The sequence below is a fragment of the Strigops habroptila genome, chromosome 7 (assembly GCF_004027225.2).
Source record: "Strigops habroptila isolate Jane chromosome 7, bStrHab1.2.pri, whole genome shotgun sequence".
NCBI classification, from domain to species: domain Eukaryota; kingdom Metazoa; phylum Chordata; class Aves; order Psittaciformes; family Psittacidae; genus Strigops; species Strigops habroptila.
Window position 1 is genome coordinate 50,219,721 of NC_044283.2, and position 25,275 is coordinate 50,244,995.

Genomic DNA, 25,275 nt, shown 5'->3' on the forward strand with positions numbered 1-25,275 from the left:
GAGGCTCTCAGAAGCAAAGCAGGGGGCACCAACTACTGACAGATCCACCAGCAGCAAGCTGACAGTCCTGAAGACTTCCCCCTCTCTGCCTCTGAAACAGTTACCATTATACAGTGATGGACACTGCTGATGATCAATAAAACACCACAGAACATCAAACTAAAAATACGGCAGATGGCTGGCTATCTTTTCCCTGCCGGTCTTCATGAAGACGAAATGTCAGATAGCTACATCCCCATATCCGAGACATGCCTGTGCAGGCTGTGTCCAGAATTGCAAGGGGCATGAAACACTCTCTGTCCAGCTACTGCTCTTCCAGGAAGACATGAAAGAACACGAACAGATGAAGAAGATAGGGGAAGAAGGTAATATGGTACCCATCCATGTAGCTATAAGGGAGGCAGACTGTTCATCTTCATCAGTGATGGAAATACCTTACACAGCAAAAGATTTTTGTGAAACTATTTCTGAAGAGAACATATATTCACCAACTTTTTTTTCCCCCCTTCATATTGATTTAAAAATACTCCTGCCCTTTTGGATGTTTCATTTTGCAAAGAGTAACAGGTTTGACTCATTACCGTATCACTCTCTGAGAATTAGTAGAAGTGAACTGGTTCAATGATAGAATTTTTATCACTTTCCCATCATTTCTTTTTTTCTGCAGTTGCCTTTTTACACTGACCACACCAGCCTCCTTTTCTGCAGTCCCATTTCCTCTCCCCATTAGGTATTTATTCCTTGCTCCACTTTGCTCCCCATTTTTTTCAAAAGAGAAAGACAAGTTACAGAAAGTTAATGGGAATTCACATCTTGTTTTATGACAACAAAACATGTTTGAGCCGAAGCAAGAGGCTTTTCAACATTCCTCATACCCTTCTATCCATATCTCTCTCTCTTCCCCACTCCCTCTGTCTCCCTCTCACACATGCTGCTCCATAGACATTCACTACATAGAAACATTAGAGATGAATCATTTCCTCTGAATTGCCACAGGACGTATCTTTTTCTTCTGGTCATTTAATTGCAAATCAGTGAGCAGACAGATGGAAACTAACAAAGCACACATATGTTTCATAATTAAACAAGTACTGCTTCACTAATTTCTGGTGACTGGAAGAACAAATGTATTTATTTTCACAACTAGATTTCTGCACATTATCAATGACAATACTTACACTGCCTGACCAATTAACTGCATCTTATCAAAGATGTAACTAGAAGGTCTAAAAGGAGGGATTAGCAAGCTGCAGAGAAGAAAAAATGTGGGGTGTAAAATAATTTCTTTAATCAGCCTGGAGAATGTGTGTGGGCTTTGGCTTTTCTTCCTGAAGGTAACTGCTTCTGCAGTTTAAATACTGTTTTTATTTTAAAGTGGATTCACAGTACTGCCCAGTACAACCTAATCTCACGTTTTGATTGTGGTGATTGCTGTTTCTCTCCACCAGCCTGGCATCCTGCAGTCAGGTACAAACCAGTTTTCTTACAGGCTTCTTTCTATAATTCCACTTTACTCTTTTTAAGCAATAATAAAGCCCAGCTTTATTCTTCCACATTCTTTCTCATTGCGATTGAGAGGCAACTGAACTGCTCTTAAATGTTAGGGACATAGATGGAAGCTATTCACAAAGTGTCACACAAACAGAGTGTGCAGAGGCTGTCTTGACCCTGGAAACTGGCTTTTAAAATCTGCACTTTTAGAATAAATATAAAATAGCAGCTAAGAAAGATCTTTTTTTCTTTTTAAACTGTAGTATGTTCATTCAATCCCTGCATTCATATTGTTGCTATTAGTAGCAACACTGGAGTTATTTTTTTAATAGAGCAGATTCTCAAGAGGACCATCCAAAACATGATCACAACTGGGTTTGGCAGAAAAACCCCAATCACACTGCAAAGCTAGTCCTACCTCCATGAGCATTCAGGGCCTCTTGCTCCTGCTATTCACTGCTGAAAGGTCAGAGGCGGCTTAATCAGCCTGTGTGAATCATGGTGGGAAGTCACTTGGTGTTCCTTGCATTCCCCAAATAGATGTGATCGGCTGCCCAGGCATGCCAGCCACCACCAGCAGAAGTTGCACGGTTGTGATCTACAGGTAGACAGGGTGTGCAGCCACAGCTCCCCTGTGCCAGGCTGTGGTACTTGCCTCTGGGGATGAGGATGGGCTGAGGAGGAAGAACCTTAAATCCCCTCATGATGGCTTGCCCATCACAACAGGCATGGCTGTAGGCTGGTTTAGGATGCTGATTTGGGGCAGGGTTTTGAACCAACACATATATAATCATAGAATCAACCAGGCTGTAAAAGACCTTTAAGAGCATCGAGTCCAACTATTACCCCAGGACTGCCAAGACCACCACTACGCATATCACTGAGGGCCTCATCTACACATCTTGGATCCAAGCCTTGCATTTCATTTTTGTAATTAGACTGATAGGCTGTTATGCTTCCATTGTAATGCTTGCACCAACATGCGAGCATAATTACAATGTCAGTGTAATTATAAACCACAATATTCTTAAAAATCCAACACAGATATTTATCTCTGAAAATGACAACATAGGACATTTGACCATGTTGAGATTTTTTGCAACTCTCTCTAAAACAAACTTCTGGTAACACCAAAGCAATCTCATGAATCTGTGTTTTCACGAGGCCACTGTTTCTAACAACCTAATAAATACTTCCATCAAAGTTTCTCCTGACCAGCTCTAGTTAAAGACAGGTCATTCCTCTGTCTATACAAAGACCAAACGCTGACTTCGGCTTTTCAGGGATGACTTTGTTATAACTGTGTGGCCTGCTGGGCCTGTTTCTGTAATTTGGATGGGGATTACCTCTCATTGTGTGCTCCATCACTATAATGAGACTTTGATCTGAATCTTCCTGACGGTTATCACTGGTTATTAAAAATGTTCATCTCCCAGTGGTGCAACAAAGCAGCAAACTTTATAACTCTCTTATTTAACTCTCCTAAGTAGATAGACATTTTTTCCTTCTGTCTGGAGGAAAAAACCTATTTAAACCATTTGGGAGTGATCTGGGAGTGTAAATACAAACAAACACTAAAAATTCACATACTTGATTTCCAATCATTATGCCAATGTCATGTGCAGCAAGTTCCCCTTACAACCTTGATCAAACACAAATGCGAGGCACACATCGTTCTCCCCTGTGGTAACAAATCCCCTTCTGTGTTCAGTAACTTTGAGCTGCAAGTTTACTTCTGCAGTACGTCACATTCATCTTTATTTTCACATAATAAAGTGTACATCCCATCTGTTGTTATTGACAGATTTATATTAGCAAGACAAAAAGACCTGATTAATGGTACCAGTAAACTGGTTTCACTCCTGCAATTTATTCATATTACGAAAATAAATTTTAAAAAGGCATTTTAATCTATAAAATTAATTTGGAATTTTTATTTTAGTTGCTGGCCCAAATACAGATATGCTTTTTTATTTGCCTTCTACAATATCTGACAACTATATATATTTTTTTAAACACAAGTTAAATGCAAAATCTATAGGAACAGGTAAAGTGCCACTGAAATCAGCATTGATAAAAGCTGGCATGGACTGTCACACATAGGAATTGTAGTTTAATATTAAATCAGGTTTATTTTAAGGTAAAACAAATCTTTGCCAAAGCCAGGCAAAGATTTGATGTTAGGGAAGGTCTTTGTTCTTTTCATGCATTTGTTTATAGGACTGTACATATTGTAGCTCTTCATGCATAACAAGTGAAAAAGGAGATTTTATGGTATACTTCCCTTTTTATGGACTAGTATCCCTGCTCTAATCTGTGGCAAGAAAATATTGTGCTCCATACACCAATCTATTCATCTCTAGATCACTAGTTTTATTACTATATATCAAGCTTTAATTCTCATCAACCCAGCATATAACTCACTATATCTCTGAACTGCGAGATTTGAACTATTATTGCTTAGACCATAATATATTGGACTATTATCTCTTTGTGCGAGACCTGAAGCAAATTCTTCTCAAATGGAAGTTACTTCAGAATGATTCAAGAGCAATTTAAAATGAATGGCTGCAAAGCTAATTCCATTTGCATTTGGATGCCCATCACTCGGCAAGATCATTCCCCATGCACTGCAAGAAAGGCAGCTGAAGTTGACTGTATGGATGGGATTTTTGTTCACGTTTTTTTCATGTTATGATTAAAAAGCTTTCTAGAGCAACAAGTACTGTTTACTGTGAAATTAACAGCAGGTGCTAGCTCAGTAGAACAGCTTTTCAGGATGGAGACAAGGGTTTGGATTACAGTGAACATGTTTTCAGGAAAGGAAAATTGCTCAGCTGGATGTCCTTTGGTCTCAGGGTTTTCTGTCCTCCTAGAAAGGGCATGTAGTATCACGGTGCCACCAAATGGGAAGCAAGGAAGCAAAAAATCCTGTATGCCATATAGCCCGCCTCCACCTTAGAGCCCCGTAACACCAATGGAGCTATGAATGCAAAATTAGGCCAAGCTTAATGAGAAATGGGAGAAAATAGGATTTTTTCTAAGAATTACTACTGAGTAGTTTCTATATCAGAGGGACCTCTTGATCCTGCCTCAGCCCTGGAGATCACACAGGGACATGGGCACAGCAAAATGCAGCCCATGCCATGAAAGAGAAAGCACATTTTCCTGCCCTGTCCTGGGTAAAGAGGAGGAAGAGGGTGGCTTTCTCAGCACTTATTCTCTGTCAGCCCTACCTCCAGCTGACTGCAAGGTAGGCATGCAATAAGACAATCATATGTTATTCTTCAGCATCTCAAAAGTAGAAGATTTCAGCAAATAGCCCAGGAAGATTGCAATTTTATAACAGCATAGTATTTGGCCAGCTTGGGAGGCTGGCATCCACTTGCTTGTAGCTGAATTCACTGCAGGGCTTTACACGCCTGAAGAAGAGGCTTGGTTTTGTGGCAGCCCACAAACCAGATGCTTGCTGAACCTTGCTGAACTCTCATGGGAGCAAGGTCAAGGGAAATTCAGACTCAAATTTACTGAGCACCCACAAAAATTAAATGCTCTTTTTGGCAGGGAAAGCAGAGTGCAGGCATGGTCTGGGAAAAGTCATACAGAAATCAACAGGACATGCAATGTTAATCTTTTTGGGATGACTTCAGTACAGAAACAAAATAAATAAAGAACATTAAGAGGAATGAACTTCCCCTGCACCTGCATAGCTCAGTGAAGACCCTCCTAGCACATCGCAGCTTAACCACACATCCCCAGGAGGTTAAACCCAAGCTTTGCATGCACTTAGAGAACAAGGAACATATCCACTGAGGGGCTACGTATAGATCAGAAGGCTGCTGGCAAAAGCCTCCCCTCCTCAGCAAACACACACTTAGCAAACAAAACCCAAACACATCCTTTCCTGTTCTCCTGCACCCCTACCAAAATTGCAACATCCACAGAGGCATGGGCATCAATACACGATCCACTGCCAACCACAGGCACCAACCTGGAGCCTTTTCAAAAACCCAATCGATGTGATTCTAAGATAAGAAATTGGCTGGATTTTTTTTATTTTTGGCTCAACTAACGAGTCCAGGAAGGAGGTTTCCATTATTCAATGACAGGCTTACATGGAACATCCTGAGAAGATAGGCTACGAACTGTCTAATACAGTAATAGTGTTCATTATGCCCACTCTACCCCAGCCAGCCTGTCTCAGAAAGCTGGGAAGGGCTGAAGGGGAGAAGAAACTGCCCTGCTTTCCCTTGCAACAGCAGTGCACGGCCTGGCATTAGACAGAGTGCCTCCTAAGACTGGGAGTTGTGGTTCAACAGCAGAGATGTTTCATTGGCAGCACAGCGCTGAGTGGGGGCCTCTCCTCTTGTGCACTTTTCTCTGTGCTCCTATCTCATGTGAATGATGCACAGTCAGATATAAAGGAAGATGAAAGAGTAAACAGTTATCACTTGGCCACGGCTAATGTGGCCACTGTGCCACCATGTTACCTACAACAGTTAGCTTGTGCTCCATATCCTCTGCTTTGATAGCACCATTTCCCTTCTCTCAGGTCAATGCTTGGAATGTATTTTGCCTGGCTTACCCTGGTAAGCTGCACTGTTGGTAATCAGCAATTAATTCCACTGGAGTCAGATCTAATTTGCACCAGATTAACGAAAAGAAGAATCAGGTCTAGATGAGGAAAACACTGACTGTACCAGCTTTATAAAGCAGCTCGCAAGTTATATATTACTGTCTGGGAAAAAAACATCTTCCCCCAATTTGTTTACTTCATAATTATAATTAAAGTTTCTGCTTCTATTGAGGCTAATGGCAATTTTATGATCAATCAGGTCAGACGAAAACTGAAGACAAAACATGCGTTCTCAAAACAACTCCTGCAGACCTCCATAGGGGAGAGAGATTTCTTTATACATCCCATTGCTAATCAAAGACAAAAATTGCAGGTGTATACACAGACATGACATTTAAGGTTCTGCATCCAGAACTTCACCACTGCCCTGAGACAAACTGTCAGACTACTAGCTGCTGCCTAAACATGCAAGAGATGGCACAGGTACTGTTGCCATTGGACTTGGTGTAGAAAAAGGCGAGAACATGGTAAGATTTAGGCAATGAAAATATTCTCTGTTGCATACAAAAAGCACCAAGCTGTTCGGCAATGAGGTTTATGCTAATTGTTGTCAGTATAAGAAATCTAATGCAGTAATCTGAAAGCACTATTTATTATGAGGCTGCCTAACCATATAATGCATAAAACAGGATAGAGGCAAATCATGGGGGATGAGGCTGATTTATGAGCATTAACAGTGTGAAATGTCAAGTGAAGAGGCAAAGGCCTTGTTTCTTTGCTGCCCTGTCTTGCGTGCCAGCAGCCACCATCCCTCTTTACAACACTTTCATTAATTCTGAGCTACTACAAGGTTGGCTCAGTTACTGTGCCATGGGTATCACAAGTACAGCACCTGAAATTAGAACAAAAGAGCTTGCACAAACAGCAAATCACATCAGTGACATTTCTTGGTAATTATTCTCCTGTAGAAGATTGCTCTCCTTTGTCCTGTTGTTTTCTCTTTCGACTTTCAGGGTTGTCAAGCATTGGAACAGGCTGCCCAGAGAAGTGGTTGAGTTGCCATCCCTGGAGGTATTTAAAAGATGTGTAGATGTGGCACTTAGGGACATGGTTTACTGGTGGACTTGGCAGTGCTGGATTAGTGGTTGGACTCAATGATCTTAAAGGTCTTCCAACCTAAACAATTATGTGATTCTATGATTTGTTTAAAACTAGTAAAATATTCATGCTTTAAAACAAAAAATAGCAAAAGTGGGTTGCAGACTCTGAAACTTAATCTCCCTTACTCTGTCATGTAACAAAACCACAGAGAATAACATGCAAGTGTTACTTTGCCAAGCACACACACTGTATTCTTTAAGTGTGAGCTCTGGGAATTTAATCTGATTACAAAATTAACACAACTCCTGTTAGACATGGTTTGCTGGTAGTGTTCTAACAGTCTAGCTGAATGTTATTGCTAGTTCTGTTTTCTCTGATACTAGTGCAACACACAAACAGCAGAAAAACTTCAGTGTCAGAACAAGAGATTTGTGTCCTGCCTGTAAAACTGAAACGTATTTTCCCTTTTGGATTCTAGCTTGTGACGGGTCTGCAGGATGGCATGGGGATCCCCTCCTAACCACCTGCAAAGCAAAGTCTAATTCGAAACATTTCTGCCCCGGCTGCCATTAGTAGTCATAATGGTTGACACGGGGTCAAAAAATTATTAAACCTCTGAGAAGCATCACTTCCTCTCCAGTGTTAGGCTTCACTTTCCTTTGACACATTAGTCCTAACGCAGCTCCAGGCTCTTGACCCCTCCTTTAACCCTGATAACTAATTAAAGATGGACAAGGCTTAGGCTAAAATACTTTTCGTTAAACCTATTCATTCTCAAGTCCCCTTCGGGCACTCTTTGTCACACAGGACAGAGCCTGCCGTATTTACATGAACATGAAAGTTGGTGCCTGTTACAATAATATGAAAAGTCTTTTTACAAGACCTAACTTAACCTTTGTGGTTAGATGGTAGGATGCATTTTACAGCACAGAAAATATATTCTCAACACCTACTAGGAAAAAGTTTCCTGGGTATAGTCCGAAGCATACTGTTCAGGAAAAATCCAAGGATAATTAAATCTGTATGTATTTTTAGAGTGAGAAGTTCAGACTCAGGTCCTTCTGCTATGTCAACAGTCCAAATGCAGTGTCCCAAATGCAATGAACAAATGAAGAATTGAGCCTACTTTTTCTCGTGCAAGGATTTCTTAAGGCTTTATTATATACTAGAAACAGAGTTGTGAGCTGTAGGCAGATGGATTTTAGGGCCAGCGGTAAATCATATTACACAGCACAAGTTGGTTTAATATAGATAAATCTTTGTGCAACCTATTGTTGATGGCTAGGGCACAATGAAAGGAGTCCCATACTGCTAGCTTGAGAGAGGATCTGTAACTGAATGTGGTACTTTTTGCAAAAGTCTTCTTAGCTTTTTTGTTGTTTCGTATTAATAATTGAGCTTGCTTCTTGCGTCATTATGTTAGGGTTAAAATGTCAATCCTTTGGTTCTAGCAAGAATTGCTATTTTTCTTCTTACTTTTCCCATTATTAAAACTGCTGCAGAGCTCTGCTCACAGATTTCTAATGCTTTCAGTGCAAGCATCTTTCTCAGCAAAGAGTGATGATCCAAAATCTCGCAATTAATACAACTGAGATCTAGTGGGATGTCATGGACCCTGATTTCATAAGCTATCTGAAGTGTACAGCAAATGTAGTTACTGCAATCACTCCATCCCTGAAAAACACAGGACACTTGCCTATACCTAATATAACAGCTCAATCGTATGGCTACCTGGTTAAGGCACTGAGCTGAGACCCAGGGGATACATATTTTTGTGTGACCTTGGGGAAATCTACTCTCTCAGGTTCAGAGTTCCATCTGCAAAATGGATGTAGCAGACTAATAGGTAGCACTCTCATTTGAACTGAGTAAACAACTCAGTACTCAGATTGCTCCTTCAAGATTTTTCCAAAATATCTGTCAGTATCATTTACTAAACAGCCAACAACCGTTACAAAAAGGACCGCAAACAGATCTATGTTTATGAAATAATTAGGGAATAAAGTCTGGTTATCTTGGAACTGATGCAAGTTTTGTTGCTGGTCTTCCTCTGTACTGATAGAGTGGTTGAGGAGCAGGATTTGGAGCAGGAGCCTGAGGCTGGGTGCTCTGAAGGGCTCTCTCCACAGACTAGGGGCATCCTGGTGAGACTGCTGTCCAGAGACTAACATTAGTCCTCATGAATATCTACCTACTCACTGCTTTTTCCATGGACCTTGATGAGATTATTATTTGCCTCGTGCTAGTTACCTAATTTCATCCACAGCCAATTTTTCAAGAACCATAAATTATTTTGTATGAGGTTGATTTATCCCAGCAGAAATCTAAATTGAATTAGAAATCCATTAGCTAAATTCTAAGCAGGAGCTTCTGGGGAGATAGGGAAAGGGAGGGGGGTAACTTGGGAATCTGAGCACAAGATGTGGAAAAGGGGGAAAAGATCCTTAAAAGAAGTAGAAAAGGAATAAAAAAGATAAATATCTTCTTATTGAATTAAACACCCAGGTATTTAGGGAGCCAGATGGAAGAACACAGATTACTGCCTAGGATCAGAAATATGATTCAGATATTTATTTATTTATTTATTTAGACTAGCAATTGGTTTTGTAAATACATGAGACTTTGTAAGCAGATGAAAAGCACTGGTCCGCTTCAATATCACAGTTGCATTTGTGAAAATAACAACAGACTGTGTGTACCATATATATTAATAAAGCTAATAATAAGGTGTTCAACCAAATCTTAGCACAAAAAATGAGGAAATGTATTCCTCCCTCTGAAGGAAAATGAAAGCAAGAAAGGCTTATTTACTTTGGAAACATGCAGGATGATTTAATCAGCTATCATCCTCCATGCAGAGCCTGCTTATTTGAGGAGACACATGGACAATGTTCCTCTTTGAGCACACGTTTATTTACAGCAGAGCGTATCCTCTCCCCTTGCCGCTCTACCCCACCATTAGTAGACTCAGCAAATGAAGGATGATGGAAAGAGAATGCAGCTGGTCCATTGACATTAACACCCTTATTAAAAACCTTATTGTTTTCTAAAGCTGGAACCTATGATGGACAGATCCCAAGGCCCACATAAGGAAACTGCAGTACAGTCCCTCTCATGTGAGTTACAGAAACAGACTACACCCACACAGTTATTTCAGGAGTCCATGAACAGTCTGAAGTATTTGGTTACAGATTGGGAATTTCCTCCTGCAGTGACTAATTTCATTCACACTGATTTCCAAAGTCTTGCTGATTTCTTATTCCCAAACTTTGTAACAATTACAAAAATAAACAAATCTTAAAATTCAAAGAGCATCCTGAGACAGCAGGCTCCTGGCTTTGCTTTACCTGCAACTCAACCTTCAGCCCAAGTGCTTGTGAACTATCACCCTTTCCATCATGAGAAGCACCCAAGATAGCTCACATAGAAGCTTTTGAGACCTGATACCAAACGCGCAGTGTCTGTAGGAAGCTCTGACATGTGCCATCAGACGTCTTCCAGATCCCAGCATGTAAAACTCCAGTACCAACAAAGCATATGGTCACCTCTCCTAGCCTCCAACCTAACGCTTTACCTCCAAATCTTTTCAAGTTCATTCCATGGTCACTAGCAGGAAGAACAATGGAAGGAAAAGAAAATGAAACCTTCTGAATACTCAGTAATCACAGTAATCACTGAATACTCAGTTACAACTGGCAATGGTAGTTAAAGTGGAGAAATCCCCCACAAGTGAACAGATCCACCACTGATGTTTTGTGGAAAGATGTACTGATGTTCAAAGACTGGCAGCTGAAGTTTAACTCCTGTGTCTATCACACATTGACTTGCTTCCCTTCCTTAACTATGAATAGTTTCTTGTCTGCCACATCAATTTTTAATGTAAGGTTCCTATAGGGACTGATATCTCTTAATATGCCAAAACAAAATGCTGCTGGAAGGGGGGCTTCAGATCCTGAGAACCAAAAGCCTTGCTACCAAGTTACGTTGTTGTTTCTCAACAGCACTGTGAATTGGATTGAACTAAATCAACAGTACTACGAAACTGGAACTACAGGCCAGATAATAACAGTATAGTGTTTCAGTAGCTGAAAGCACATACGCAGAAACAGAGCAAAGAAGTGGCTTGAAGTGTTTCTAGCTTGACCGCCTCTAGCAGCAGGGGTAAGAAACGCTGACAGAGATCTACTTGTGTCTTGCAGATACCATAGGGGCTAACAGACTGTGTAGCACTCAGGATGATACCATTTAGCCAGGGTTAAGCTTTCCTTTAGATGTGCACTGCCTGTATTTGGACACATAGTCATTTATACCTCCCTTGTGCCTAAAGAAAGTGGTATCATTCAATAATACCTCAGATTATTCCAAGAAATCACATTTCTCTGTATCTCACTCTAGTCCAAACCCATAAATCTTTGAGGCCTCAACTCCCTGCACAAGTAACTTCACTGCCTGTGCCAGAGCCTTGGCCCTAACCTGAAGCAAATACACTCCTTTGGTTTTGATTTTTAAAGTACAGACCTGCACTCAAAAAGACAGCATAGCAATGTTAATGAATCAATCCAAAACATAAAGCAGCATTGTAGAGGAGTAATAGAAATGCAAGCAGGATTTGCTCAATGTGTTTTGTATTGCTGTATCATATGTATTTAACTCAGCACTCCTCAGCAGGTCAGCTTGAAGCTGGGGAGCAATGAATCAGAGCTCTAATCTCCCTCGCCATCATCCCCAGCCTTTCTGAGGAAACCAATATGCAGCCCCAGCTGAATCTATTGAGTCCTGATCATAAACACTGTCACTAGAGAAACACAGACCTATGCTATCTGACTGATTTGAGCATGAAATGTATGTATTTCAATCCTACTTCCTGTCTTCTCATCTCTGACCTTCTTCATCCCTTTTCTTGGATCTTCTGTCCTACCTTTTACTCTCCATTTTTGTCCTCCTCTTTCTTGCCTCTAGGCTCTCCACCTCCTTTTAATTCCATACCCCTCCTTTCATTTTTACCTCATGTTCAGCAAACCCAACTGGTCAGGAATCTCCCTATGTTGTTACAAATGGATAAAGATTAATAGCCAAGAAGAGGAGACAGAGGATAATTGAGGACAGAAATCTCACAAAAGCCAACATCAAACTGAAATAGTTGTACCTACTTTTATAACCCTCAGAATAATTAACTACAGATTTACTTTACTCACATTCATGCAAAATCCATCCATCCATGTAATAGCAGTAATATTCTAATATTTAAATAAGGCAAGAGGTAATCCTGCTGTATTCTAGTGTCTAACTAGAGACTACAGTTTAAAGTGGTTCTCCAGTTAGTATGAACAGCTTTTTCTGCTTTTCATTTGGCAAAATTAGCTTGAATATCACAAGTTCATTTTGACATTAGGTAGCCTAATTCAGTAGGTTTCTAATTTGTGATCAGCAGAGCACAGTGGTATTAAATCAAACATCTGCAAATATATGGTAGAAGGTCACATTCTGTGATTGTACAAGATTTGGGGCAGAAAGGGTAGACAACACATAAATTAATTATTAGCCATAGTATGTGAAGGTTTTACACCAAAAAGGTAATTTGTAATGGCTCCATTTCATTCTCTGAGCACATTTCCTTTTAAGTGGCAAAATCCCAGCACACAATCAAATTAATATCTAAATCGAAGCAGCAGCTGTGCATTTGGGTAATAATTTGTATGCAAGAAATCTCAGAAGCTCATTGCTAATACTTAAAGCGAGGGGTGTGTTTTGGTTGGATTCCCACTGTACTCAGAGCTGATGCCAAACCACATTACAGCACAGCTGAAAACAGGTATTGTATGAGCAAGACAGTCAGCATTTTGCCTTGGGAGTCTGGGCTGTAACTTCCTGTTAATGAACAAAATCTCTGTTAGCTGAGCTGCTTCCTTCCCAAGTCCAACTCTGCTGTTCGGTAATATGTAGTACATTGCCACCCTATCAACACAGCATTTCCCACCGCTGCAAATTAACCTGAATTTGCCTCTCCCCCCCCCGAAAAACCCAACACTATTACTATTATGTAATTATCACATTAATCTCTGCCAATATGCTGATGTTAGACTGCTCTGCACGATTTAGTCACAGCTGGAGCTAGTTTTTAAGTGACTTGTTCTCTTTCAGGATCTTTGTTCCCATGTAGGACAGTCTATGCTCTGGCCAGATGAGCAGAAACCCAAATGGTTTGGAAGTCGACTGGAAAGGACTATTTTACACATAAGCCAGTGTCGCAGGAAATAGGCCAGGGTACTGGGGACACACTCTAGTGTATCGCACACACTTCAGGCATAACAAATTACCATCCAGTTTCTCCACTGCCTCCTCCACAGCAGCTTCTTTCAAGTCCTGAGGATCTCCCCCATAGCACCCCTCAAACCCTGTGACCTTCTGGCTTGGAGACGAGATGTCCTAAGTCATCCCCACAGCCTCTGCACTTGCCACAACCACCACTACTGCCTGCCCCCATGGACTGCAGCACCTTCTGGCTTCATATTCCCCCAGCCTGCTACTCCCAGGTGGAAAAATGTTATTACCCCAAGAATATGCTTAATGTATGCAAAAGTAATCTTGGAAGCAGGAGAAGGGACTAGGCAGCAGCATAGAACAAGTTGCTGTACATGACAGTTCATTTCTGGATAGCTAAGGAGATTAATGCCTTCCCCTGCTGCTCGTGCATTACTGTCCCCAGTCATACAGAGATGAAATGCTGTCATGTACGGCAAGTTGCTCTTCACTGCTCATGCAGAGCGAACTCATGCAGTGACTGCTCTCTTGAACCCCACGCCACGGTGCAGAATGTTTAATTATGGAAAGCATGAATACGAAGCATGCTTTGTATTTAAATAATGTACTGTAAATGCTACAGCCCCAAACAACTTGAGGAAAAGTGTAAAAAATGGTGCAGCCATAAACTGTCTTAGCACAGATCACAGCAGTCAGCTATAAAACCAGTCTTCTCTTTGTTAAATGAATAACAAAGAATATTGCTCAAATACCTCTTCATATTTGTCCCACTTTCCCTGTTTGTATTACTGCTTTTATCATTTGCCATTTCTAGTATCTCCTTACAAATCTGAAAATAACAGTTCCCCTGATAATTTTTTTTTTAATTTGTATTTGTAGCATGAATTAAGTACTAGAAAAAATGCTAGGCTGGTTCCTCCAACACCCAGAAACAGACACATTGAGGAGTTCTTGCAAGTGCGTGGTAATCCTGCCCTCCTGCCAGAGAACTTGTCCATTTCCCTGTCAGCAGTGGTCTCATGCATCTTGGAGACAAAGAGGTGTGGGTTTTTTCTTTCCCTTTTTTCTTTACAGCATGGGGACCCTGTCAGACTGGCAAACGGTTGAATCAGGAATCAAACCCACTTTTCTGAAATCTCAGCCTAGTCTTCACTCTTCTAGATATCCCTAGTCTTATTTCTAGGGGTAAGGTTGTCACTCTGAGTTGAGATTTTTGTCATAGCCTAGAGAATTTAGACTCAATTCTTCCTTTAAAGCATTTTTTCCAGCTTTACTAGACTGTTTTAAAAGAGCAAACCTTATCTCTGAAGCAATCTACTGGGCTCTCTGCTGAGGCCACAAATTATGACCAGCCTACGTGTCGAGATCCATGTAACAGAAAAGTGTTCATTAAAAAGCCAGCAGGAGCACAAATCAACTTCATAACTCTCAGGTTATCATTTGACTACTATAATAAGAACTTTCATCTTCAGCAACCTCAGACCAGAAATAAACCAAAGAATAAACCACACTGCTGTCCCCACCTCTTCCAAACAGGTCCCGTTCAGCTGGTTTTTTTCACCTACATTCTGGAAGTCAGAATACACCTCAGCCTGTAACTGAACTAAAGTAATGTTTGTCAACAAAGTTCATAAAACTACCTGAATATCTTGATCTCAGTCCATATACATCAACATTTCTACCATTAAGCTACAGCAGGGTACAGGATTTTGATTTGTACATCAGCATCATGATAAGGCCCCAGCTTATGTTCCCACAGTAACTGCAGTCAGAACAATTCACTTTACAGCTGACAGTTTGGAGACTTGGGGAGACTAATACATTTGGGGAGTATATATCTATTTAGCTATATATAGATAAAAGATGCTTTTCTTTAGAAATAATAACTAAATGTTTCCTTCTGGAAAATAAAAACCTGCACCAAAATGGGCATTCTTGAGCTTGTATTTACTGGCCTTGCAGCTGCTTCCTCTAATGTCATATGAAAACTATTGCCTTCATCAAGAGTAGCATTGATCTCATTATTTGGTACAATTTTCTCAAATTATTTACTTCTAGCCTTATTGTCTCATCAGCTATATCCATTCATTCCACTTGTCCCCCTGCTTCAGGGCTTCCTGATCTTATTTCTGGGATGACCCAGGTTTCAACTGCTTAGAGATACATATATATTAGTTATTCTGACACACTCTGTAAATACCGCTGTTTATGTACACTAGCAACCTTCCTGAGATAGTGCAGAAGGCAAAGCATTTTAATTCAGGAACACCCATATGGATCTTGATAGTCTGTGGGCTAGGAAAATAAAAGCGTTTTCATGTGGATGTCATTTCTTTGAACAAGAACTTGCAGCATCTTCTGTCTCCTCTAGAGGGATAACGCAGGTGCGACAACATCATGAGACCTTTGAAGACACGTGAGCCAAGAGATATTGTGTTCTCTTGGCCACTCCATTCATCTTATCCTTTGCCATAAACTTAAAGGACTGTAAAAGGGTAAATGTAATCTGAAAGAGCCATCAGATAGGTAACAGCTCTAGCGCTAAATCCATCTGCCTGAGCTTGATCCTTGTTGAGAAAAACACATCATTGTAATTATTTATTGTATAGAATTTCTCCCCATATTCAATTTTCTGACCATGATTCTCCCCAGAAGAAGTGACCCAATTGAATTTAAAAAGAGAGAGAGAATATGAAAGCCGGAGAAAATTAGCATGCAATAAGCCACTTCTTCCTGTCAATTTTCTTGTCTCCTTTTATTAACAGATTTGTTTTTGAAGCAATTATACACGTGCAATCCATTTGTGGCATCTCTTTACTTGCCTCCTGACATAACCATTATTAGGGCTGTCACAGCTGATCGGCTAACAACTAGAGAAAGACAGTTCTGCAGTGTCCTGGTACTGCCAGTCAATACCAGCCGAATAATAACAACACAGCCTGTGAGCTGCTTATTATTTTTCTCCCCAGTAGCTGTGCTGAGAACAGTTCCTGCAGAATTCTGATAGAAGCAGGGGAGATGGAAGATGGTCTTCATGTGCTCCACAAATCATGTGCTAGCTGCAGCCACTGCTATTTCACATATCCTTACAAGCAGGCACCCACCATGACTTGTGCTGAGCTCTCAGCAACCCCCATTACATCCCCAGCCTGCAGCCCATGCACTTCAGGAATGAATCAGGAATATTCCCGTGAATGTACGGAACTGCTTGTCCTGTTGCTCCAGAGCAAGCAGAGTATGCCCTGAGGTTTGCAAAACTAAATGCAATCCAGCTGCCTGGATGAATTTCCCCCCTCCGGTGGAGAGGGAAAATTGGCAAAGCTGTCCATTAATATGAAGAACCTGTGAGAGCAGGGCCGGGAGTGCCAGCACTTTTTTTCAATCATACATCATTATGGAACATTTGATTACCATTGCTGTAAAGCATGCTGTGTGCTGACTGTATGAGTTTTGCCAGGAAATTTGCAAGCACGCTATATTACAGCTACCAACAGCTGTGTCCTACGCTGCAATGATATCTCAATTCTCTGTGCAAGGATGCGCCAGGTAGGTGGGAGCACGACTTTGTGCCTGATGCATGTCCCTTACTGGCTTTCCCTGTGCTCTCAGTGTCCTAAGCGAGGGCAATGTGAACCATGTTCCTGCCAGGCATGGAAAGGAAGATTTCACATCTCACATGGGAAGCAAGTCCAGCCCAATACAACAAAAATCCCGTTGCAAAGTCCTGCAGGGAAGGAAGCCAAGCTACATGACAGATGTGTATGTACACAGGGATTATGAGGTCAATCCCAGCTCCACCACAGACAACTTGAGTAACCACGGGCAAGCCATTCTATAGGATAGTACCACTAATCTTTATTCCTTTCACCCTTATTTTACCCCTTAATATTTTAAAGTCTGGCAGGGACAAAGATGCCCTTTCACTGCATTCATGTTGCATCTAGAACAGAGTGAGTTTAGCCTTGAAGTTAAAGGCATGACTATGTGTCTACAATAGCCTTCCCAAAATTAAAGAATTTAGGCACAAATGCAACAAAATATTTACACTTCTAGATGGAAGACACTTGACCTTCTACCAATAATGAGCTTATGACTTTGATCAAAGAACCATTTCTCTCTGAGACAACGCAAATACACTGATTAACACATGAGTTTACTTTAAAATAAGCCCTTCAAGAAATTTAGCCTGTGGGTGTCAGACCATTTCCTTCTCATTATTGAATAAGACGGATACATTATGCTTCCCTTTGAGTTAAATCTGGGTCTACATCACAATTTGAATTGTATTTGCAGGCACCGAGACACTTTTATCTTTATGGCTTGGATAATAAAAGCAATGAATATGTGACAAGTTTCTCTTTAGTACATTGTGTGCCAGTCCACCTGGGACCCGGGATATTTAGCTTCCATCGCAACCTGCAGTGCTGGATCTTCAACGGCATTTCTACCAGTGGTGCCTAAGATAAATGCAAGCTGCTGTCTAGATACTCTGCAGTCAGAAATAGCCAGGGGCTCACCGAAATAGCATGCAGAAGCTGGGCATGTGTCAAGGGAGGGAACATTTTAGTATTTTTCCAGTTGATTCTTTTTAACATTGAGCACAGTTTTTTAAACTATTTTTTCCAGGATTAGCACATGATTGTACCGTAGAGAATTACTGCAGAATTGCCATCTTTCCAAATGGTCATCATTTCCTATTGCTCTGAAAGGGGCAAAGGTCGTAATTTACCTACTGTTAGGTGGCTATTTTAAGAATATTTCTCTCTCATTATTTACAAGGGAACTACAAGGGACTACAGCTAGCTCCAGAAAAAGACAGCTTCACTTCTTTTAAATAATGAAGGACACAATCATCTAGAGAGAGGCCACCAAAGCATAGCTTTGTCACTTGTCTCTTGATACAAAGGAGAGATGGCAGCAGTTTTAAAAAAAGGAAAGCAGGCTTTTACAGCTGTGGGGTGGGAGGCCAAGCAGAACATGGGGATACTGCAGAGAGAGGGAGCATAGACGCACATGGGAACTTGTGTGTCTAAGAAAGGCTAGAGGCATGGGAACATATAATCACACTGCCACAGAGGAGAAAAAACTAGAACTGCCATTCAAGATCATCTTAACCTAATCCAGGACCAGAAAGGTTAATACTTCACTTGTAATAGAAGGGTTGTTCAATGGAGGTGGTGAGCGTTTAGCTTTTTTGGATAGTGAACACTTCCCTACATTGACAAGCACGGATCTCAAAAGTCTAAATATTCTGCATTTATAGCCCTGATTGGCAATAATTAGACTGTGTTTCGATCCAAATTATAGACATCTACATTATGACATTGCTCCATTTTAACATCGGCCTTTTCTCCTACTAAAGGTATTCCACGAAAAATCATATCAGTCCTATTCCAACTTTCTTTGGTGTTCTCAAACAGCTCATCCCCTATACCACCACCAGAAATGGGCTTTTGTGCAGAGCCAGATAAATCCTTACTCAACTCTTGGCTACTGTAAGGCACTGCCTTGTACGAACTGACAAGCTACTCCAGTGTGTCAGAGTAATACATCCTTCAGTCTGCTGGGACTGAAGGATTTGGGCTAACACACTGAATGTACATACAAATGGAAGCATAAGAAAATGCCCCTGTTCTTCACTTATCCAAGCACACAATTAGTTTTCCCAATAGCAAGCAGCCTTTGTGCCCTTTGCTTGTGCAACACATTCCGTAGACCTGGTACAACTGGTTGGGGTTTCTAGTAAAATTGTCATTTAAACAATAATACTGGTCTTGCAAATTCTGCAGCTGAAGGAGCCTGGGCTTATGAAGAAATAAATGCCAATTTGCCTCTTTACTCTAGGCGTCTCTGTGCTCTAGATTACATAGCAACTGGACACTGCTTGCGATGAAGATGATGACCATGGGATTGTGCAGATGCATGAAGCCAGGAAGCCAAAACACTACTTTTTGTCCTATGCCTTTAGCACAGGCAGCCCAGAGCACAATTTCAGTTCTGCCTGAGCTGCCTGTGAACCACGCTGCTATCGCAATGCTGTCTGAATGAACGACATGAGTAATTCTCTGCCTAGTTATTCATGAAGTCATGGCTGACCAAGAGCAAAGCTTTTTCTGACAGGCAGTGCATATCTGCAGCATAGTCTTTGTGTAACAGCAGAGAATGAGATTGAATATGTAATAAAGTTGTACTCTCTAGAAAAGGAACTGTGGAATGAATCAGGCGGAAGAAAAATTTATCCTAACAATTTCCTTTGCTGGGTGAATTGGTAGTCTATCAAGAATAAAAGCAAGACTTCAGTAAACTATCCATGCCTTAAAATGTCTATCAAACAACGGCTCTGAAACTATACAATACAAGCACTAAGATACTTTTCTTATCAAAGAAACATGTACATGAAAGCATGGGTCTTCGAAACAAATAAAAAAGTGACTGCTGTGCCACTGTACAAAAATACCTGTTCTCCTGCTATTCAAAAAGTATTTTTCCTTATTATATTAATTTTATTCTAAGAGTTAGATTTTCTCAAGATGTTAAGAGGTGAAACACTAGTCTTTAAAAGCAACACATTAAACAGGCATTACCTTCACAGTCCCTCATAGCTTACAGCCTCAGACGGCATTTGGAAGGGACCTGTTTCTACGATCCTGATATTCTCCCCTGTTTTACTCAGCCTCTCTGCCTCTCCTGCTGTTATTTAGATGCAAAGAAATATTGCTTTGGAATCAGGATGAATAAAGGGCCCTTGGCACAACCTCATCTGAGCCATATTAAAAATCCTCCTTCATTCCTCAGTCTGCCAATAGTTGAGTTCCTCACCTGTCCCAAATCAATACTATGATATAGATTATACAAACTTAGGTATTGGCTTCACAAGACTTCTATTTTACCGTGAAAAATCAAGAGGAGCTTTAGAAGGACCACATTAAAAACAAGGAGTTAAAAACAAACAGATGACAAACAACACACAAGCCTCCCAGGCTATTAACATTTCCTACATAGATTAATGAAATCAGTTGAATTCCCATTTCTTACATCTCAGAGCTTACATGTGGCTCTCAGTCATAAGTCAAAAGCTAATCTGATATAAAGAATAAACAGGAGTAAGAAAAGGCTGGAAGTGCTTACTGATTCTCAGGGCTGGTTATTTTTACATGTGTTAACGAAACTGTTCTAAGTATAGGTCAACCTTTTTCTCCTTAGAAAATTGATGAACGTGCTTTGGCTCAGATTTTTTAAATTAAAAACAAGATGTGTTTGAGGTAGGTGACCATTTTCCATCACAGCCTCTGTCGCTACTTGCACCTGCCCCAACATCCCTGTCTCCACCCTCTCATGGTTAGGTCCCAGTGACTCCATTCAATGGAGAGACTCTCTTCAGCATCTGTGGGATTTTGACCTGAAACTTACAGCATAATATTAATTTCATATACGGAAACAGCCTCAGCTAATGCTTTAGGTTACATCATTTCAATGCTGTGCTATTCCAAGACTGAGGAAAGAAGGGCCAGATTTTCAGCATCTCCAAGCGACATTTCAATCATTATCAGGAGAGCAAAACTTCTCAATACCAGCTGAAGTTCTTGTCTTTAGAGGAGTGCAGGTAAAACATATGCAATTGTGCCACAGTAACTGAGGCAAGAAATTGCATGTTTTTAGGGTGAGAATGGTACTCATGCAGGAACTGTGTCAGGAAATCATTTCAGCCTTTTTTCTGCAGCAGGACATCCGCTCAGTTCCACATCTTCAGACATAAAATGCATAACAAACACTGTAGAAAACATGCCTACTTTTGCACATACAGGTACAAATATTTGTACACTTGCTGCCAACTTGTTTAGACACTTTTTTTTGACGATGCATCTCCTGTCAACAGGGATATAATTAAGCTGCTTCCTATCTATCATATAGTAGTAGTAGTGTGCTACCTGCTACTGCTATTTCCTAAAGCCTGTAGCAGTTCCAACCACATAATCACATAAAACTTTCACCAATGATGGCTGTTGTTTAATGCTAATTTCTTTGTGCTTACTAAGAGAAATTGCTATTGACTGCTTTCATTAGGAAACTATTGACCCTTATCCACTGGAACATCCTGGAGAAGAAATTCACTAAATGTGCCCATATTTCATTCTCTGAACATCAAGGTAGGAGAGTCATGCTGAAGGATATGGCTTATTTAATCCAAAATTAAAATTTTATAGGCTACATTACCTAAAGTAAATTGCTTAATACATTCAGATGAACAGCTGCTTTCTAAGTGTTTGGCTTCCATGTTTTCAAGGCCTAAATTAAGCTAAACAATAGAGCATCACTGCTAGCACCACAGACTTTCAGGAGATGAGATATGCTATACCTAAATTTAAGAGGCAGAATTTACATTCAGCGAAGCAGTGATCTTCAGTGCATTCCTCTAATACAGCCTTCCCAGTTTAATTTTCCTTCCAGTAATAGCTTCTTCAATATACATTTCACATACTCATGAACTGCATACCAAAAAGAAGTTTAACAACTGTAGTCATATTTGCCACTTGCTAACCATTACATAGAAAACCACTGAAGTACAAAGATCCAGTGTGCCCTAAAGATTTTGGTAGTTGGACCCAACATCAATTCAGTTACTTTCATGTCTCAGCCAAATATATCTCACCAATGCAGAACATTCTGGCACAGTGAGTGAATCCCTGCCAGATCTCTGTTCGCACATGACATTGTCCTTCTTGTGCACAGAACCACTTGACATGTGTGCCAAGAGTCAAACATTTAAGGAAAAGCCCTGTCCAGGCCCTGTATTTTATGGGCCAGGGGTACCTGTGCCACTGGCTGGGAGACCTCTCCAGCTGCAGCCCTTCCATGAAAGGCACTGTTGGAAAGTGAAAATTCTGGACTTTTTATGGTAGTTCAGGTTCCATTTTGGCTAATGCAGAGTACCACTTCAGAAAGTCAGGATGTAGTAATATTGCCATAAAAATCACCAGGTTCATTTGCATCCCTGCCACCAATAACCTTACAGCTCTGCAAACTCCCTGCAAGCCAAGCTGAAGGACACATCAAATTCACAAATAAATGCCAGTGGCACATGACATCTGCTAGCTCCTCATAACTGAACCCAAATGTAACTTTCAGAACCATGTCGCAAATTTATCTGTCATAGTTTTGATCACTTAGCTGCTTTCTCCCCACTGATCTATCTCCTTGAATACAAGCCCAAGAAGAACCTAAGAATGCTCATTCCAAGATACTGACCCACTTCCATTAGTTGCTCTAAGTTTCTTCCCCTTTTAAACAAATGTGTAAATTAAGAGCAGTAGGAGAACACTCTGGGGAGTAGAAAGCCATGCCCTAAAATATGAGGCATATGAGAACATGTAACACCTTTGATAAACTCCCTTGCAGTCTGTCTCCTACCACATCCATCCCATTAAGACTTCTAATACTAAAAAACATGCAAAGAGTTGCAAATAGTCACCATTGGGTTTTATTAATTCATTTGGAACTGTGAAATTGTTTTGTTGAAGTTATGGCAATCTAACACACACCAGTCCATTTTCATGCTGCATTGATATATGAATATGTATAGAAAAAGGGTACAGCAAAGCTATTTTATATGCCAGACTTGTGACAAGGATTTTTATGTGATCAGCAGAGGTGCATATCAAAAAACCAGTGACATTAACTATAAGCCTGATTATATACCTTAACCACAAATTAATCTCATTAAGATTTCTTTCAGCATTCCAAACTTCTATACATATGTCTGTGTGGCTCTATTATTGATATAATTATTGTTTTTTAGTTCTGTTCTGATAGTGTTCGAATACTACAATTAGAACGAAGGCCAAACATGCAGTGCAAACACCTATTAAATCTTCCTGCACTGGCAAGCATAGGGTTTAGAAAAACACAAAGGAAGATGGGAGAAAAACAGAACAAAACAATGAAAAAAGCAGACCCGCTTCTGATCACTGCCTCTTCTTCCTTCCAAACCGTTGTGCTACTTCCTTCAGCATGAATCTTTGAAAGTTTAAGCACAACACTCCTTACAATAAACTAAACCACTGCCTTTCACTATCGTATCATTATTTTTGACTCTTCCTGGTCGCTGTCATTATGTAAAGGCACAAAGCCTTCTGGGATCATTAAAATTAGCATTAGTGATCTCCATACCTATCCAGCTTCATAATGATCTTTATTAATCTCTCTTCCCAACATTCATTATATAAATGCACTTATACCTGCCTCCTCGCTCCTGCTGTCAATACAGACACCCACTGCTGCAGGTTTGGACCTACCCCTGAATGTCCTGATTACAGCCCACTATGCTAAAACGCTTCTCGCACTGCGGGCTATAAGAGCTGTGCATCCCTACGTGTGCATGCAGCACCTCCACATAGCTTGAGCACTGTGGAAATAAACAATAAGCAGACTAAGTTACTAATTACTTTCTCAAAACTCAAAGGGACAAAAATATATGAAGTTCAAATTCCCAAATGACAGGCAGCAGCCTGAAAAGTGCTGACTGAGCTAGTGGGGCTGCAGGACTGGATCACGCTTTCTGAAAGGAGAGAGCTGAACATAGGGCACAGCCATTTATTAAGTTGGTTCCATCCATTTATTAAGCTGCCTCCTTTCACTTGCAACCTTCCCTTGAAAAATGGTCATAATACATTTTTACACCCTCCAGACCAACCTGGCAGGAGTGCAGTGAGGATTAAGTAATTAACGGTTATGGGTTTCTTTGAGACCCTCCTAAGAAAGCTACTTCATGTATTACTAGTAGTAATTATAGGAGTGATTACTGGTGTGTTACTTCCAATAGAGACTTGAACAAAACCTGTATAGATTTGAACAGAGTAACCAGAAGAGGTCCAGCTCTTGCCTAACTTCTGATAAAGGATTTGCAAGCTCTTGGCAACTGATTTAGAAAACTCTGCGTGCACTGTTTTGTAAGATAAGCCACCAAGAAAAGGATTTATTTTCACTTTTTCAAACATCTTTACAAGAAAGCCTCGCACTGTAAATGGGGTAATCTGGACCTGCATTCACACATTTCCAAGGCTTGTCAAAAATTTCCATTTGCTTATACCAGAGTTTCTACATTTTTCTGCAAAACACACCATCACTCTGGACGTAACAACATTACAAAGGCAAACAAGATAAAACAGCAGCAGAGGTTGTTTCCATGCCCCTCTGCAAGAATTCCTGCCAGCTTGCTTCTCCACCTCAAAATCTGCAGAAGAATTTGGGACTCTGATGTCACCTTGCCTAGACAGCTCTGGGCCCTTTATGCTATCTAGCATTATTACCAGTGATATAATAAGCATAGCTACATCTTCATCTAATGCTATTCACTGCATGTACTTAGTGTCTGCCTGTATTATGCCATTATAAGTGGTGGAGGAAGAAAAGGGTAAGCAAGAGGAATAACAAACAGGATTTTCTTGGAAAAATGTTTCTCAGCCTTGGACTGATAATGGGCTGCAGTCAAATATATTCCTGTCATCAGTGACACACAAAGCTGTCTAACTTTGTAACATTTGTTTTACTAATTGAACAATCAATTATTAACATAGATTATTTTCATATTTGTAAACAGCACTGTATACAGACACCAGCTGCACCAGGGGAGGTTTAGACCGGATATTAGGAAAAATTTCTTCAAAGAGAGGGTAATCAGCATTGGAACAGGCTGCCCAGGGAAGTGGTGGAATCACCATCCCTGAAAGTGTTCAAAAACCATGTAGATGAGGCCCTTTGTGACACAGTTTAGTGGTGGTCTTGGCAGTCCTGAGGTAATGGTTGGGCTTGATGATCTTAAAGGTCTTTTCCAACTTAGTTGATTCTAT

At 40.6% G+C, this 25,275-nt stretch overlaps 1 protein-coding gene across 2 annotated transcripts in view; it reads right to left on the bottom strand.

The window, feature by feature from the left end:
* The window catches only part of UNC5C (unc-5 netrin receptor C), a 255,608-nt gene that overhangs the window by 95,143 nt on the left and 135,190 nt on the right, over positions 1-25,275 (bottom strand). The gene's annotated exons all lie outside the window — the stretch shown is intronic.